This window comes from Rhinolophus ferrumequinum, chromosome 17 (genome assembly GCF_004115265.2).
Source record: "Rhinolophus ferrumequinum isolate MPI-CBG mRhiFer1 chromosome 17, mRhiFer1_v1.p, whole genome shotgun sequence".
Classification (NCBI taxonomy): Eukaryota; Metazoa; Chordata; class Mammalia; order Chiroptera; family Rhinolophidae; genus Rhinolophus; species Rhinolophus ferrumequinum.
The window spans coordinates 41,331,049-41,345,586 of record NC_046300.1 but is presented as its reverse complement, the minus strand read 5'-3'; the positions used below and the strand labels follow the sequence as shown (position 1 = coordinate 41,345,586).

At 38.9% G+C, this 14,538-nt stretch overlaps 1 protein-coding gene across 10 annotated transcripts in view; it reads right to left on the bottom strand.

The window, feature by feature from the left end:
* The window catches only part of TMCC1 (transmembrane and coiled-coil domain family 1), a 179,147-nt gene extending 170,740 nt beyond the window's left edge, over positions 1-8,407 (bottom strand). For 4 of the 10 annotated variants that reach the window (XM_033131566.1, XM_033131565.1, XM_033131571.1 and 1 more), the window contains exons 1-2: positions 8,195-8,312; positions 6,048-6,163 (exon numbers count right to left, since the gene is read on the bottom strand). The gene's annotated coding sequence lies outside the window, so the exon portion shown is untranslated. Of the gene's footprint in view, positions 1-6,037; positions 6,164-8,194 lie in introns of all 10 variants that reach the window. The other 6 variants (XM_033131569.1, XM_033131568.1, XM_033131573.1 and 3 more) reach the window with 3 other exon arrangements.
* Between the last annotated feature and the right edge of the window lie 6,131 nt (positions 8,408-14,538).

The window sequence follows — 14,538 nt, the reverse complement described above, 5'->3', positions numbered from 1 at the left end:
ATGATACAACATGGATGAACCTTGACAACATTATGCTAAGTGAAATAAGCCAGTCATTAAAAGACAAATACTGTGTGATTCCAATTATATGAGGTACTTAAAGTAGTCAAATTCAGAGACAGAAAGTAGAATAGTGGTAGCCAGAGGCTGGTGAAAAGTGGGATGTTGAGTCATTGTTTAATAGGTACAGAGTTTCAGTTCTGCAAGGTGAAAAAAGTTCTATGAATACAAAGAGTTCTAAGTATATGAATGTACTTAATAGCACTGAACAGTACACTTAAAATGGTTAACATGGTAAATTTTATGTTGTGTGTATACCTTAACTTTTAAAAATTGAAAGAAAAAGGCAGCCAGAAGGAAACAACCACACATTATATGCAGGGGATAGAGACGTGCCAACTTCTCACTGGAAACAATGCAGGCCAGAAGACAGTGAAGCAACATCTTTAAAGTACTGGGGGGAAAAAAGACGTCAACTTAGAATTGCATAGCCAGTGAAAATGGCATCTATAAATCAAGGTAAATTAAAGATTTCTTCAGATATACAAAAGCTCAAAGTATTCATCACCAGCAAATCTGCACCACAAGAAATGTTAAAAGAAGTCCTTCATTCAGAAGGAAACTGTACCAGGTAGAATTCTGGAACTACAGAGAAAAATGAAGCGCGCTGGAAATGGTAAATGGAATACACATACGGTACTTGACAAAGGCTTTTATTATGATAGCAGATTCATCTACATTATTAAAATAAGGGAAAAGAGCACTAACAAGAATTTTCATAATACACCTGTACTCCGAAAAATAATAATAATAAAGTATCTTAATAGAATTCATTCCCCATCACAACATTCCTATAGAGAATCAACATTATCTTCTTACAAAAAGAAGTCCCAAGGCATAACCTATTTGTCCAATAATAGAAAGTGAATCCTTTAGAAGTAAAATTAAAATCTTGGTTCCAGACCAGTGTTCTGTTACACAAACCCTTTTAAAGGGTTTGCCTACAGTGAAGTTACTTGGGATAAAGTATGATGGTTAATATATAATTTATTTACCATTGCCTTCAGGGAACCCTAAAGTTACTTAGAAGTAAGCTACAAAGACAGCAAAGAACGTTCCTTGCTTTCAAGAAGTCTGAAAAACAACATCTGATTTCAACGAGTTGGATGAGGTTACCCCAATCTGGCAAAAGAAAATTTTTACCAAGTCTTCCTGAGGAAAGTGAATTTATCAAAGCAAAAGTGTCAAAGCAATAACTGCAAAACAAAGCTTCAGCGTTGGGTGCTCAAACAGGAAAAAGAAAACACTAATTCTTAATGCCACTCTATCATAGTCCAAACCTCAGAAGGAATGTGGTTAGTAAGAATAAAATCTCTGTAATGTCACTGATGCTAAATAGATTACAGAATGGGAATCCTGCCTACTATCCCTCTAAATACATAATGTTAAACACAATTCAGACACTCAGAGACTCCTCAAGACCACAATCAGGTCTTATAATCCAACTTCACAGAGAGAGACTACTTGCTGTTCTCAGAAAGGTAAATAAATGGTATAATTCAGGATGTTCCTCTAACAGAAATCTGGGGTACCTACTGTTATCTGCACCAAAATTCTTTACTCTGTAATGACTCTGTAATGAAAATTATGGGATTTCAGTATTCACTGATGAATACCATGCCATGAGAAAGTAGCATTCTTTCAGCACTTTACCTCAAGTAAGTCATTGGGTAACTTTCCTTTAATATGAAAACAAAATTTATCAAAAGAAATACTTTATATACTCAAGAGAATTTAAAACATAGGTTCAACAAAAACTTATACATGAATGTTCATTAGTCATAATAGCCAAAAAGTGAAAACAACTCAAATGTCCATCAACTGATGGATAAACAAAATGTGGTACAGCCATATAGTGGATATTATTCAGTCATAAGAAAGTCATTAAGTATTGAAACATGCTACAACATGGATGAACCTTAAAAACATGAAGTAAAAGAAGTCAGAAACAAAAGGCCATATATTATATGGCTCCATTCGAATGAAATGTCCAGAACAGGCAAATCCATACAGACAGAAATCAGACTAGTGATTGCCAGAGGATGAGCACAACTGCTTAATGGATATGGGGCTTCTTTTCTGAGTAATAAAAATATTCTGGAATTAGATAGTGGGGGTGGTGGCACACATTATGAATATTCTAAAAGCTTCTGATCTGTACATTTTAAACGGTTAAAATGAATTTTGTGTTATATGAATTTTACCTCAACAGAAAAAAAAAGAAATGTTTCTAAGTGTTAGTTACCAAGCACCCGTATCTCTCACTACTTAACAAAATGCTGTGTTCATAAAAATCATTCAAAAATACTTTTTAAAACTTAATATTCTGGAAAAAGCAAAACTCTAGAAACAGTAAACAGATCAGTGGTTGCCAGGGGCTGGTGTGGGGGGAGTTAAATAGGTGAGGCACAAATTTTTTAGAGCAGTGAAACTATTCTATATGATACCGTAATGGTGAACATAAGATATTAAAAGTTTGTCAAAACCCACATAACTTTAAAGCACAAAGAATAAACAGTGTATGCAAATTTTAAAATAATTATTTAGGAGGTAAAGGGATCGCAGAATGTGACAAAGCAATTTATATCTATTACAAATATGAAACCACCTCACAAAGGAGACAGAATAAGGTGCTGACTTAAGTAATGGTGGAAATGAGGAATCTGTAAGACTAAAGGCAAAGGAATCATCCACGAGCATTGTGCTCTGGTTGACACTGTTTTCCCACAGGTCACAGACCAAGCATTCTAAAACCACTGCCCATGTTTACGAGAATTAAAGAATTAAGTAAATGGATGGCAGAGGACAGAAGCCAGCCAGATTTCTGACTGGTGAAGTGGAGGAGGTTAGAATGAACAATGTGGTAAGAAATTACAGTTGGAGACATCAGTACAAATTCATGTTTAGCTTAATATAGAGACAAACGATTACATACAGAAATATTTATAGATGTGTATACAAATAGCTCAATATATCCTTGCTCAGTTAGAGGGCCTGCAAGCAGCAACACTCTAGTAGCAACTAGCACATTTAGCATTCAGATCTTGGTTTCTAACACCATTTTCCTAGGAAAAATGACCAATTATAGGACTGGAGCATGATATATTAAAGATGAGTCTGAAGCACTTTATGTTGTCAGAAAGAAAGTCCTCACACACACATAATCATGGGAGTATGTCAAAGGGAAGGGATACAGAAGCCAACTGAAAGAGCTCCCAATGGCCAAAGCGGGAACAAGTTGAGCAAAGAAATTTATGTGACACTCCACCCTTAAGGAAGTGGAGCATAGTTAAACGTGGGCGACACATAGTGACTTTCTTCCAGAGTACAGAAAGGGAAGAACAAAAGGGTAACTTTACAGTGGAAAAAACAAATACTACCTCAAGCTAGGGGATCGGGGTTAATATTAACACTAAGTCCTAACAATAAATACATACTCTCGGTATGTGATGAGAAGGACACTTTACCTCTGTGGTCTTCCTTCCAAAATCACATTACATCAGTCTAACCCTTAGGAAAACATCAGACAAATCCCAATTGAAGGAAGGACATACTACAAAAACACCCAATCAGTTATTTTCAAAATCGCCATCATTAAAAACAGAGAAAAGTCTGAGAAATTGTCACAACCAAAAGGAGCTAAAGAGAAATGACTATTAAATGCAATGTGGCATCCTGAATGAGATCCTGGAACACAGAAAAGAACATTAAGGAAAAACCTGCGGAACTCTGATAAGTCTGTCAAGTATAGACTTAGTAATAATATACCAACATTGGAGCACTAATTATGACAAACGTACCACACTAACGGAAGACGTTAATAAGGGCAAGCGCTGTGAGACAGACAGGAACTCGCTGTATACTGTCTTCACAATAATTCAGTAAATCTAAACGGTGCTAAAAAGAAACGTTTATTTTAAAAGCTTTTTTTTTTTTTAATTGTAAAATATTTATGATTTAGTGCATACCTAAATTTTACTCAGCGTATCTGGGACACAAAAGTTGCCTAAAACATGGTCTTGGCCCTCAAGAAGTTTGTCGTCGCATTGTGAGGTAAGACAAATGCTCATGCAACAAATATAAAACACAAAAATAAGAAAACATTGAGACGTACAGATAAAAGTACATTAGAAATATAGAGAAGGTCTAGAATTTTGAAGGAAGACTTCATCAAGGAGATAAAGCTTTAGTGTAACCTTAAATGTACTTAGGGTACCAAAGTAAAAAACTACAATGATAAACTGGTACACTTACAAGAACTAGAAGGGTAAATAAATAAGAAAAAACTAAAAGAAATGAAAATATTTTGCCCTGAAAAGTGAAGACATAAATGGGAGAGCCAACAGCAGTGTTTAAATACTTGAAGGGTTACGTGGTAGAACTAAAAAGAGTTACCTCATATGCCCATTGCACTCACTAGCTGACCTCTAGTCAAATGTGACCAACACTCAAGGACATAGAGAATGACAGCTGTTCAGTCGAGCCCCAACAGGAAATGGCAATTTGGAAAGACAGGAAGCAGGTGGCCTAGTTCTTCTCTACAACTTTTCAAAGGACAGTGTGCATGTGAACCCAATGAAGTGAAAGTTTAGATTTGAATCCTGCACTGACTGACCACTTAACCATGTGCCAGGTGCTTCCATATACATTATCTTATATAAGATTCACAACACATCTATAAATATTTATTTATGTAATAGAGGCTTAATGTAAAAATAAAAAAAAATAAATGCCAGGAAGCAGGAACACGTTAAAACTCTCTACCATCCCCCACTCTCTGATAGGAATTTGACAGCTGTTTTAAAAAGCAAAATTGTTTGAAGGCCTACATATCTACATAGTAATTTATTTCCTCTTGCTCCTTCCTTCAGTCAAGTTCAGTGGCTCTCTGTTAAGTGCATAAGAATTATGTATGATTATATATACAAAAACACGTACACTATACTTTTTAAGCAATTCAAGGGATTTTCAAGTATAATTATCATCTCAATGTGATTTTTGTCTCATGTACCAACTTTAGAACGAGTCCTGAGGATGAGGTGCAACCCCACTGCAGGCTTATTCTGCGGGCACTGTGAGGCATCATCACAGAAAGAAGGTGGAGAGGCTGAATCCTATTACAACATGAAGAAGAATATTCTAACAATTAGAGCGATCTAAAAATGGCATAGGCTACCGCAAAGTAATGAATTTTCTGTCATCAAAAGTGTTCAAACAGAGGACGAACAATCTCTGAGAACATTTTAGGAGAGCAACTGGATAAGAAGTTGTCTTCCAAGTCTTAGATTCTAGAATGGGTACCCTTTAAAAACCCAACAGGTGGAGGACAAGTTAAGAGGAGGACTAGTTAAGAACAACACAATGAAAAATGACACAAAGGCAAGAATGACATGGTATGTGGGGAAGTTCAATGCTGGGGAACACAGAAGCTCATTTCCACCTACCAATCCTCACACTTGCTGTTTCATGTGCCAGGAAAGCTCTTCCATCTTTTAGGCCACGACTCAAATATTTTCTCTTTAGTGAGGACTTCCCACCACCCCCACCAGTCACTTGTCACATCAGCTAATTTTATTTTCTTCATAGTTCATATCATAGTTTAGCAAACTTTTTCTACAAAGGATCAGACTACACCCTGCAGTCCAAATCTGGCTTGCTCCATGTTTCTGTATAGACTATGAGCTAAGAACAGTCTTTACATTTTTAAATGGTTGAAAAAACTATCAAAAAGAATATTTTCGGGGTGGTCGAAGAGGAAAAGGGGGGGGTCAAATATATGGTGATGTATTATAGAAACGTACACTTGAAACCTGTATAATTTTACTAATCAGTGTTGTCCCAATAAATTTAATTTAAAAAAGAATATTTTGTGATGGGTAAATTACATGAAATTCAAATTTCAGTGTTCAAAGTTTAAATATTTACTTTCTGGTCCTTTACTGAAAAAGTTTGCTAATCGCTCATTTTTTAGCGTTACCTGTAATTACCTTGTCTATTTGCTTGCTTGTTATCCTCATTCTTTCACACACAGAATAAAACTCAATGAGGGCAGGGACATTGTCTGTTTTGTTCCCCCACTGAAGCCCAGTACTTAGAAAAAATCCTGGAACAAAATAAAGGCTCAATAAATATTTGATGAATAATTAATGAGGGATTCACAAATGCCACACTGAGGAGTTTAAACTTAAACCCTCAGCCGTGACAGGTTTTGTACATATAAGACAGGCATAAAAACTCTTGCAGAAAAGGGGAAATATTCTAGTAAGAGAAACAGAGTAAACAGCTTAAAGTCATGGTTGTCACCAACTAGTCCAGATCATTGGTTTTCTTCATCAAACTGTACAGGTATTTTTGTACTCATAAAAGATTCTCAACTACTGCAAGGTGTCACAACATTGTCAGGTGACTGCACTTCTGTTTATCTTAAGATGCAAATACTCTTGAGAAATCTCATTTCCTATACATCGTACCCAGCACCTGCACCATGCCAAATCTTAATGAACACTCATAACAGATCTAGATCATGTGCTAATCAATTTTTTAGTATCTAAAATTTTCCTATGTTGCTGATCAGCAATCTATTCTTTAAGCAGCTGAAAACTCTTTAGAAATTAAAAGGTTACCACCCACAGGCCAGAAGCAGCTTTTTAATCTTTCTATACTAGCCAGAGAGTGGGTGTGTGATTTCAAAAAAATAAAAGCCAACTCGGTTGGTAAAGGACAAGATATTGTTGAGTTAAAATCCTACCAATAACCATCATTTATTACATGACTTTAGTAAAACTACCACCTACTCACAAAATTGGAATCTCACTCTTCTAATAATACAAGTGGAGAAAAAAAAAATGTATCTACCTTCTGGAGGAATCTTGTCCTTAACACATTAATATTTCCATAAGGTTCTTGTCCTTAACACATTAATATTTCCATAAGGTTCTTTTCTCCAGGCTTTTCAATAATTTCTATACACAGGTAACTTCAAAGACAAGGGCTTAGTTAACCAATCACTTCCAAAAGTCAAGCCACTGGTCAGAAGGCATACAAAGTTTTGTTTTACTTTAAAGCTTTTTATGCCCGAGTTTTTTGTTTTGTTTTGAGAATTAGCTAATTTATGAATTCGGACCTTTAACAGAAATGCTTATGAACAGGTGCCTCTGATGAGTATGTCAGACTTACAGCATCCATTTTGAATTAGTGTGTATATGTTCATCTTCCTTTCCTCTATGACAAGTAAGGTTGAAAAGGCAGCCTGCAAAAGCACTGGGCTAAGATCTACCAAGACTAACATGTAAGGTGTCACCAAAGCAAAGGGGGAAAATTGGCCAACAGCTAAAGTGAGTGCTTTAAGAAACTCTGCTGCAGATTCACCTGGGGGAACCTCACTATCAATGCTGTTGAGGAAATGAACCGAACCAACCGCTGGACTAATACTACACACACCTCTGCTTGTACTAAAAAAGGGAAATGTGCAAGATATAAACGGATCTCTGGCCCTTTAGGGAAGGTGCGTCCTTTCTCCTTTCCTAGAAGGCCTAATAAAAGGACCTCTGAGACCTAACCCAGACAGCTTAGACTCCCACCTTACACCACCTAAGCTCCCTGATTCCGGCACAGCCGGTTCCCTCCTCTCTTCAAACAAGTTGAAAATCAAAACAAAAGGTGCAAAACTGGTTTCAGGTGGCAATGGGTGAACCCTAGTGGCCAACTTCTGGGGACGCCAGGGCAAGCAAGGGATCACAGGACCTCAGACCCCCACCAGAGCCAGCTCCCAAACAGTCCTCCGGGCTTCGGCCCAACTCCTCACACGGCACTCCCTTCCCTCGGTCCTAAAGATGGGGTCGTGGGAAAGGGGTGAGGGGACAGGGGTTGGGAGAGAAACCCCAGGGTCAAACTGACAGCGGAACCAGCCAGGAAAGAAAAAGGCCCGGCGGGATGCTGGGGGTCGAGTCCTAGGCCCGGGGTTTTAGCCCCGACCGGGGGCGACCGGGGGTTCAACCGCGCCAGGCCGCGGGCGGAAGGTCGGGCCCGAGTCAGCGGTGCCGCCGGGCTACGCTCCCCTCACTACTCTCCCTAGCCGGGGTGGAGGGGCCATGAAGGGCCGCAGCCAGAGACCGGGGCGGGGGTACTCACTCACCGGCGGGGAGGGAAGGAGCAGCCGGCGTCTCCGCCAGCGCCGTAGCTCGAGCTCAAGCGCCGGCTCCTGCCGCTGCGGCCGCCGCGCCCGGTCCATCCCCCTCACACACCCACCCCTCCCGGCCCTCCCCCCGCGCCTCCTCAGCCGCTGCAGCCGCCGCTGCAGCCGCCACCGCCACCTAAGCCCCTGCGCGGGAGCGCGAACCGGCTCGAGGACTGAAAAGCGCGTGCGCCCGCCGCCGCCACCGCCCACAACCTCCGCCCCCGGCGGGCAGCGTACGCGCGAGGCGACGGCGGGCGCGCGCGCGCCGCAAGGGGCGGGAACAGGACTCGCAGGCCCAGCCCCGCCCCCGGTCCGCCCGCCCACCCACGCGGTCGCCGGGCAACTGAGCTGACCCCATGCAAGTGACGGTGGGCTGCTGCAAGTGGACTCCTCCCGGGAAATCTGTAGGAACCGAGCTCCTTTGGTCTGGCCCCTCTTTCTGGGGAGCGAGGACCTGAAGCAATGCAGGTTTAAGCGGATTTCTGGCCGCTGCTCTGGATCACACACCTGTTCTCCCTACCTTGAATGGAAAGGCCTTCCTTCTCTGATCTAGCAGGTTTTCGTCGGCTGTTGGGAAAACGGCAGAGGCTGTTACTATTTCGCGTCTGATATTACCACTGAAAGGATCACAAGCAACCAAGTGCCAATCCCTTTATTATTCCTTTTTTCCTAATTCATTTATCCGTTCATCACTTAGCTACTGAGGCTTCTCCCGTGTGTTAGGCCCTGTTCAAGTTGATGGGAATACAATGTGGGGATATGTAAAGCAGAGTCCCTGGACTCATGAACGTAGATCTGGTGGAGAAGGAAAACGTTAAAGTGAGAGTTACACAAAATTAAAATTTGCAATTAGTAAAATCTCTTCTTAGAGGTACATGGTGTTAAGAGAACCCATATGGGAGGTGGGGTGGGACGCAGAGATTGATTTAGTCAAGTATTTTCAGGCTGGAATCTAAACGCTAAGTTGGAAGGAATTAACTAGGTCCAAAGGATGAGAGAGTAGCATGACCAGAATGGAACACTGGAAGACCACTGAATGTGGAGTAAAGTGTGCCAGTGAGGAGAGAACGGCAATAATTGAGGTAAGAATTTGAGACTACACAGTCAAGGCAAGGTCAACTGGTGGTGGTGGTAGAGAAGAGCACTTTTTAGGGAGTAAAATGGGCCAGACTTGATAATCTGTTCGATGAAGAGTGAAGGCCAGGGAGGTGGCAAAATTGACTCTTAGATTTGAGGTTGGTGGGGGATACAGCTATAGATCTCAGGAACACTGAAGGAGGCCCCTGAGGAAAGTAACTAAAAATGGATAATAAACTTAAAAGTTAAAACTGTAAGTAAATTTCTAAAAGAAAACAAAAAAATTTTGTGACCTTGAGATAGACAAAGATTTCTTAGGACGCAAAAAGCATGAACCATAAATGATTCTAAGTTTAACTTCATCAAAATTTAAAATTTTTGTTCTTTGAAAGACACCATTAAGAAAATAAAAAGGCAAGGCACAAATGGGAGGGGGGAATTTGCAATATAATATATCTGACAAAAGACTTGTATCCAGAATGTATAAAGAACTATTGTAACAGAATAATAAGAAAACAACTCAATGAAACAATGGGCAAAAAGTTTTAGTAAATGCCTCACCAAAAAAAAAAAAAAGTAAAAATGGTCAATAAACTGCAAAAAGATGTTCAACATTTTAGTAATCCAAAGATTTGCAAATGAAAACCACAATGATATACCACTACACCTTCATTGGGACAGCTGAAGTTAAAAAGACTGATGACCCAGTAATCCCATTCCTAGACATCTCCTTAACTATATGTAAGTTCCAAATAGACAATAACAAAGTCATATTTCCACCTAACATGATACAAGTAACCTTCACACAACCAAAAATGCTTAATACTTTCCCCAAAAGAAGACTGCAAAGTCCTTGGATGTTTCCTTTCTGCTTTTGATATTCTGTAACTTAATACTGTGCTATAAAGTTAACTATCATTAATACATCCCCATTGTGTAGTAGCAATCAAATTTTACCATTGGTAATCAGGATCAGTCAACCCAGCCAGCACAGGAACTTCCTTCTTTGCCTGTTCATTCAAAGGCATGAAATGCCCAGAGTGACCAGCTGACAGTTTCAACCTCCAGTTCAGCAGAAACACTGTTATGTCTCCTGGTGGAAGCATTCTTCCCTTGGAACTAAGACCTCTAGACCAGCAGAACTTCTGAGCACTTCTCCTTCCAGGCAAAATGAGCAACCAGGTACTGTTTGAAGTTCTGCCAACAGGAAGACTTCCTTCACTATTTTTCTTCAAGGATATCCCAGAAAGGGGCTATAGTGCTGCCACAGTCCGTTTTCATTAAGTGCCTGCATATTGTGTAGAATCATTAAAACCAGGCTGTTAACCAAACCTGGATTTTCTCTTCCCCAGTCAACTGGTCATAGGGAATGCCCCACGAGATTGTAAGTGTGGACTGAGAGAGAAAAGATAATGTAGCGGGAGTAGGGGCCATGGGCATTTGGGCCACTTCCTTATACAATTTACTGATGCCTTCAGAGCCCACCATTCAAGCCCAATCTCACATATAGCATTTCATTGATAATGGAGTGTTGCTGCATGTGTACAACTTTATAGCTTAGTGGATCAGACAACACACAGTGCATGATGGGTAGCTCACATGGTAACTTGATGGTCCATGGTTAAGAGTTCAGTGTCTACTAAGGCTCAGTAGCAAGCCAAAAGCTGTTTCTCAAAAGGACAGTACTTATCTGCATAGGCTGACAGGGCTTTGCTCCAAAATCTTAAGTGTCTACACTGATTCACCTATAGGAGCCTGCCAAAGACTTGAAACAGAATCTCTATCAGCCACTGGCAGAATGAGGCTCTGGGTTTGGTGTTCAGAAACCTTGGCCCTAAGAGTTCTTTCAAGACAGAAATAGGAGCTTTCAGGTCATTTATGCGTAGCTTGAGCTGGGAATTTGAAGCCCTGAGCTCATCCTTTTCATTCCCCACTTTCTTCAGTGAACTTAGGAGCAACCAACCAATCCCACTATATTCCTTAGTTGGACTAAAATGTTCTAAAGTAACAAATACATGGTCACTCAGGACCTCGCTTCCTATAGGCATTTGATTAGGGGTATCCAATGACTCATCATGCCACGGACTACCAGTGCCCTCTTTATCACTGGAAATAGAGTCATTAGTGCCATTAAATCTAACTAGGTTAGAGAACCAATTCAAGAAAACCCAGAACTATTTAAAAAACTCATCCTTAAGATTCTGTTCCTCTAGAACCACTTTCAGTACCAAAATCTGTTATTAGTCAGGATTCAAACAGAGAAGCAGCACCAGTAGGAGCTATATGATCACAAAATACTGTGAATATTTAAATTTTAAAAATTATCACAGTAAAAGACATTACCATTAATCCCCTGTAAAATACTTCCCCTCGCTTTGAAAATTCTTACTCCATCATTCTTGCCACTTTCTGAAGAAGTTCTAGAAGTCCTCTTTCCTGAGTGTCTTTAATTGCACTGTCGTGGCTACCTTGATGTCCTAAATCGATTCAAAATGTTTACCTTTCATGGTCATTTTGATAGGGGAAGAGTCAGAAGTCACACGGTACCAATTGCAGTGAATAAGGTGGATGAGGACACACCATAATGTTTTTATTTGACAGAAATTGCTGTACCAGAAGCAATGTGTGACATGGAGTGTTGTCATGATGGAGGATGAAATAAAGAGGTCCTCATGGAAGAGTCCTCATGAAAGAGGACTTCCAGAACTGCTTCAGAAAGTGGCAAGAATCATGGGATAAGTGTGTTTGAAGCTAGAGGAAGTATTTTAAGGGGGATTAATAGCCATGTCTTTACTGTAATAATTTTTTTTTAATTTAAACATTCATTGTATTTTGTGATCACACCTCGTATGATAAAAGATTTATTTCAGGAATTAATTTATGCAGTTGGGGGTGGGGAGGAAGACTGGTTAAGCAAATGTGAAATCCAGAGGGCAGGCTGTAGGAAGGGCAGAATGGAACTCTCAGGCAAGGGCGGATGCTGCTGTCCCAAGGCAGAGTTTCTTCAAGAGAGCCTCAGCTCTGCTTTTAAGGACTTGCCACTGATTGAATTAGGCCCAACCAGATTATCTAGGATAATCTCCCTTACTTAAAGTCAACTGATTATGGACTTTAATCATATCTAAAAAAAAAAAAATTTGCCGTCATAGCCACATTTAGATTAGTGTTGAATATTGTAGAATAACTGGGGACTGTAGTCTAACCAAGTTGACACCTCAAAAAGACTATCACATGAGTGTTTACCCAAGAGAAATGATAAAATATATTCATCCACACCAAGCATTGTAAAAAATATTTATAGCACAGTATCAAAATACTGGAAACAACTCAAACAGTCATCAACAGATGATTAGTTGAGTAAAATGTGTTAAATCCATACAATGGAATACTACACATCAATTAAAAAAAACAAATTATCTATATACTTAACACTGGATGAATCTCAAAATAATTACACTGAGCAACAGAAGCTAGAAAGAGAAGAATACATGTTGTTATAAGTCTACACAAAATTCTAGACAATCCGAACTAATCTACAGTGACAGCAGATCAGTGGTTGCCTGGGACCAGATGACCAGATGTGGAGAAAGAGATGAGAGGTAAAAAGGTACAAAGAAACTTTTAAGGTGATGAGAATGATCTGAATCTTGATTTTGGTGGTGGTTTCATGGGTGTATACATACCGTGTTTCCCCGAAAATAAGTCCTAGCCAGACCAATATAAGATCCGGTCTTATTTTACTATAAGACCGGGTATAATATAATATAATATAATATAATATAATATAATATAATATAATACTGGGTGTAATATAACATAATATAATATAATACAGGGTCTTATATTAATTTTTGCTCCAAAAGATGCATTAGAACTGATGGTCTGGCTAGGTCTTATTTTTGGGGAAACAGGGTATGTCAAAACTAATCAAATTGTATACTTTAAATAGGCGCAATTTATTATTGTATATACAGCATATCTACTTTAGTAAAGTTGTTAAAAAATAATTCACTTGATAGGATTCATAGCAGATTAGAAACAGCAAAGCAGAGAATTAGTGAACTGAAAGACAGACAGCAGAAAGTATTCATATTAAAGCATAGAAAGAGAAAAGGACTCAAAACACAGAAAAGAGCATCAGAGATACATGGGACACAGTGAAAGATAGTGCTGCAGAACAGAGGCTATATACAATGGGAAACAATACTGGTGAGTTGTTGAAGATATCATATAAATGATTTTACTCCTGGTGAGGCAGTATCTAGCATTTAGACACTTACCCAATTAATTTTAAGAGTATAAAAATTGGGGGCGGCCGGATGGCTCAGTTGGTTAGAGCGTGAGCTCTCAACAACAAGGTTGCTGGTTCAATTCCCACATGGGATGGTGGGCTGTGCCCCTGCAACTAAAGATTGAAAACGGTGACTGGACTTAGAACTGAGCTGTGCCCTCCACAACTAGATTGAAGGACAATGACTTGGAGCTGATGGGCCCTGGAGAAACACACTGTTCCCCAATATTCCCCAATAAAATTTTTTAAAAAGTTTTTTCCAAAAAAAAAGAAAAAGTATAAAAATTGGGATACTATTATTATTTGTCAAAATTTGGTAACAACATGGCAGAATATTTACACAGAAATCAAATATCAACACCAAAAAAACACTATTACATGTTACTCAGGGGATTAAATACAAAACCCACTTATTAAAATATTAGCAGGTACTATAAAAGAAATGTTTTGGGATAAAGTAAGAACTACTAAATATTATTCATTAATTTAGGTTCAATACCTAATATATATATGTAGTACAGATAATAATTATAATTAGATTTGTAGATTTCTAAACTCGAATACTTCTATATGTGAACATTTTGGGGAATTTTTTTGTACACTGGAGAAAGAATTTTAAAATTTTAATAAAATATTTACAAACATTGAATTTGACAAAAATAATTTGAAAAGCCAGAAATATGACAATGGTGTAAATACATGTGGAAATTTTAACACGGCAATAGAAGATCTTTTAAAAAAAATTATCCACCATTCTATATTTCTTCTTTAAGCATTCCTTAAACTTCATAGTGAACAAGGCAGTCAGAGTCTACTCTGGCATTATCAACTTAAGATATATCTTCCTAGAACTATATGATTTTTTTTGGCTTCAGTTAAACATCTGGGTGTATTGAAAAACTGAATATAGATTTGAAACCACTGTTAAATATGT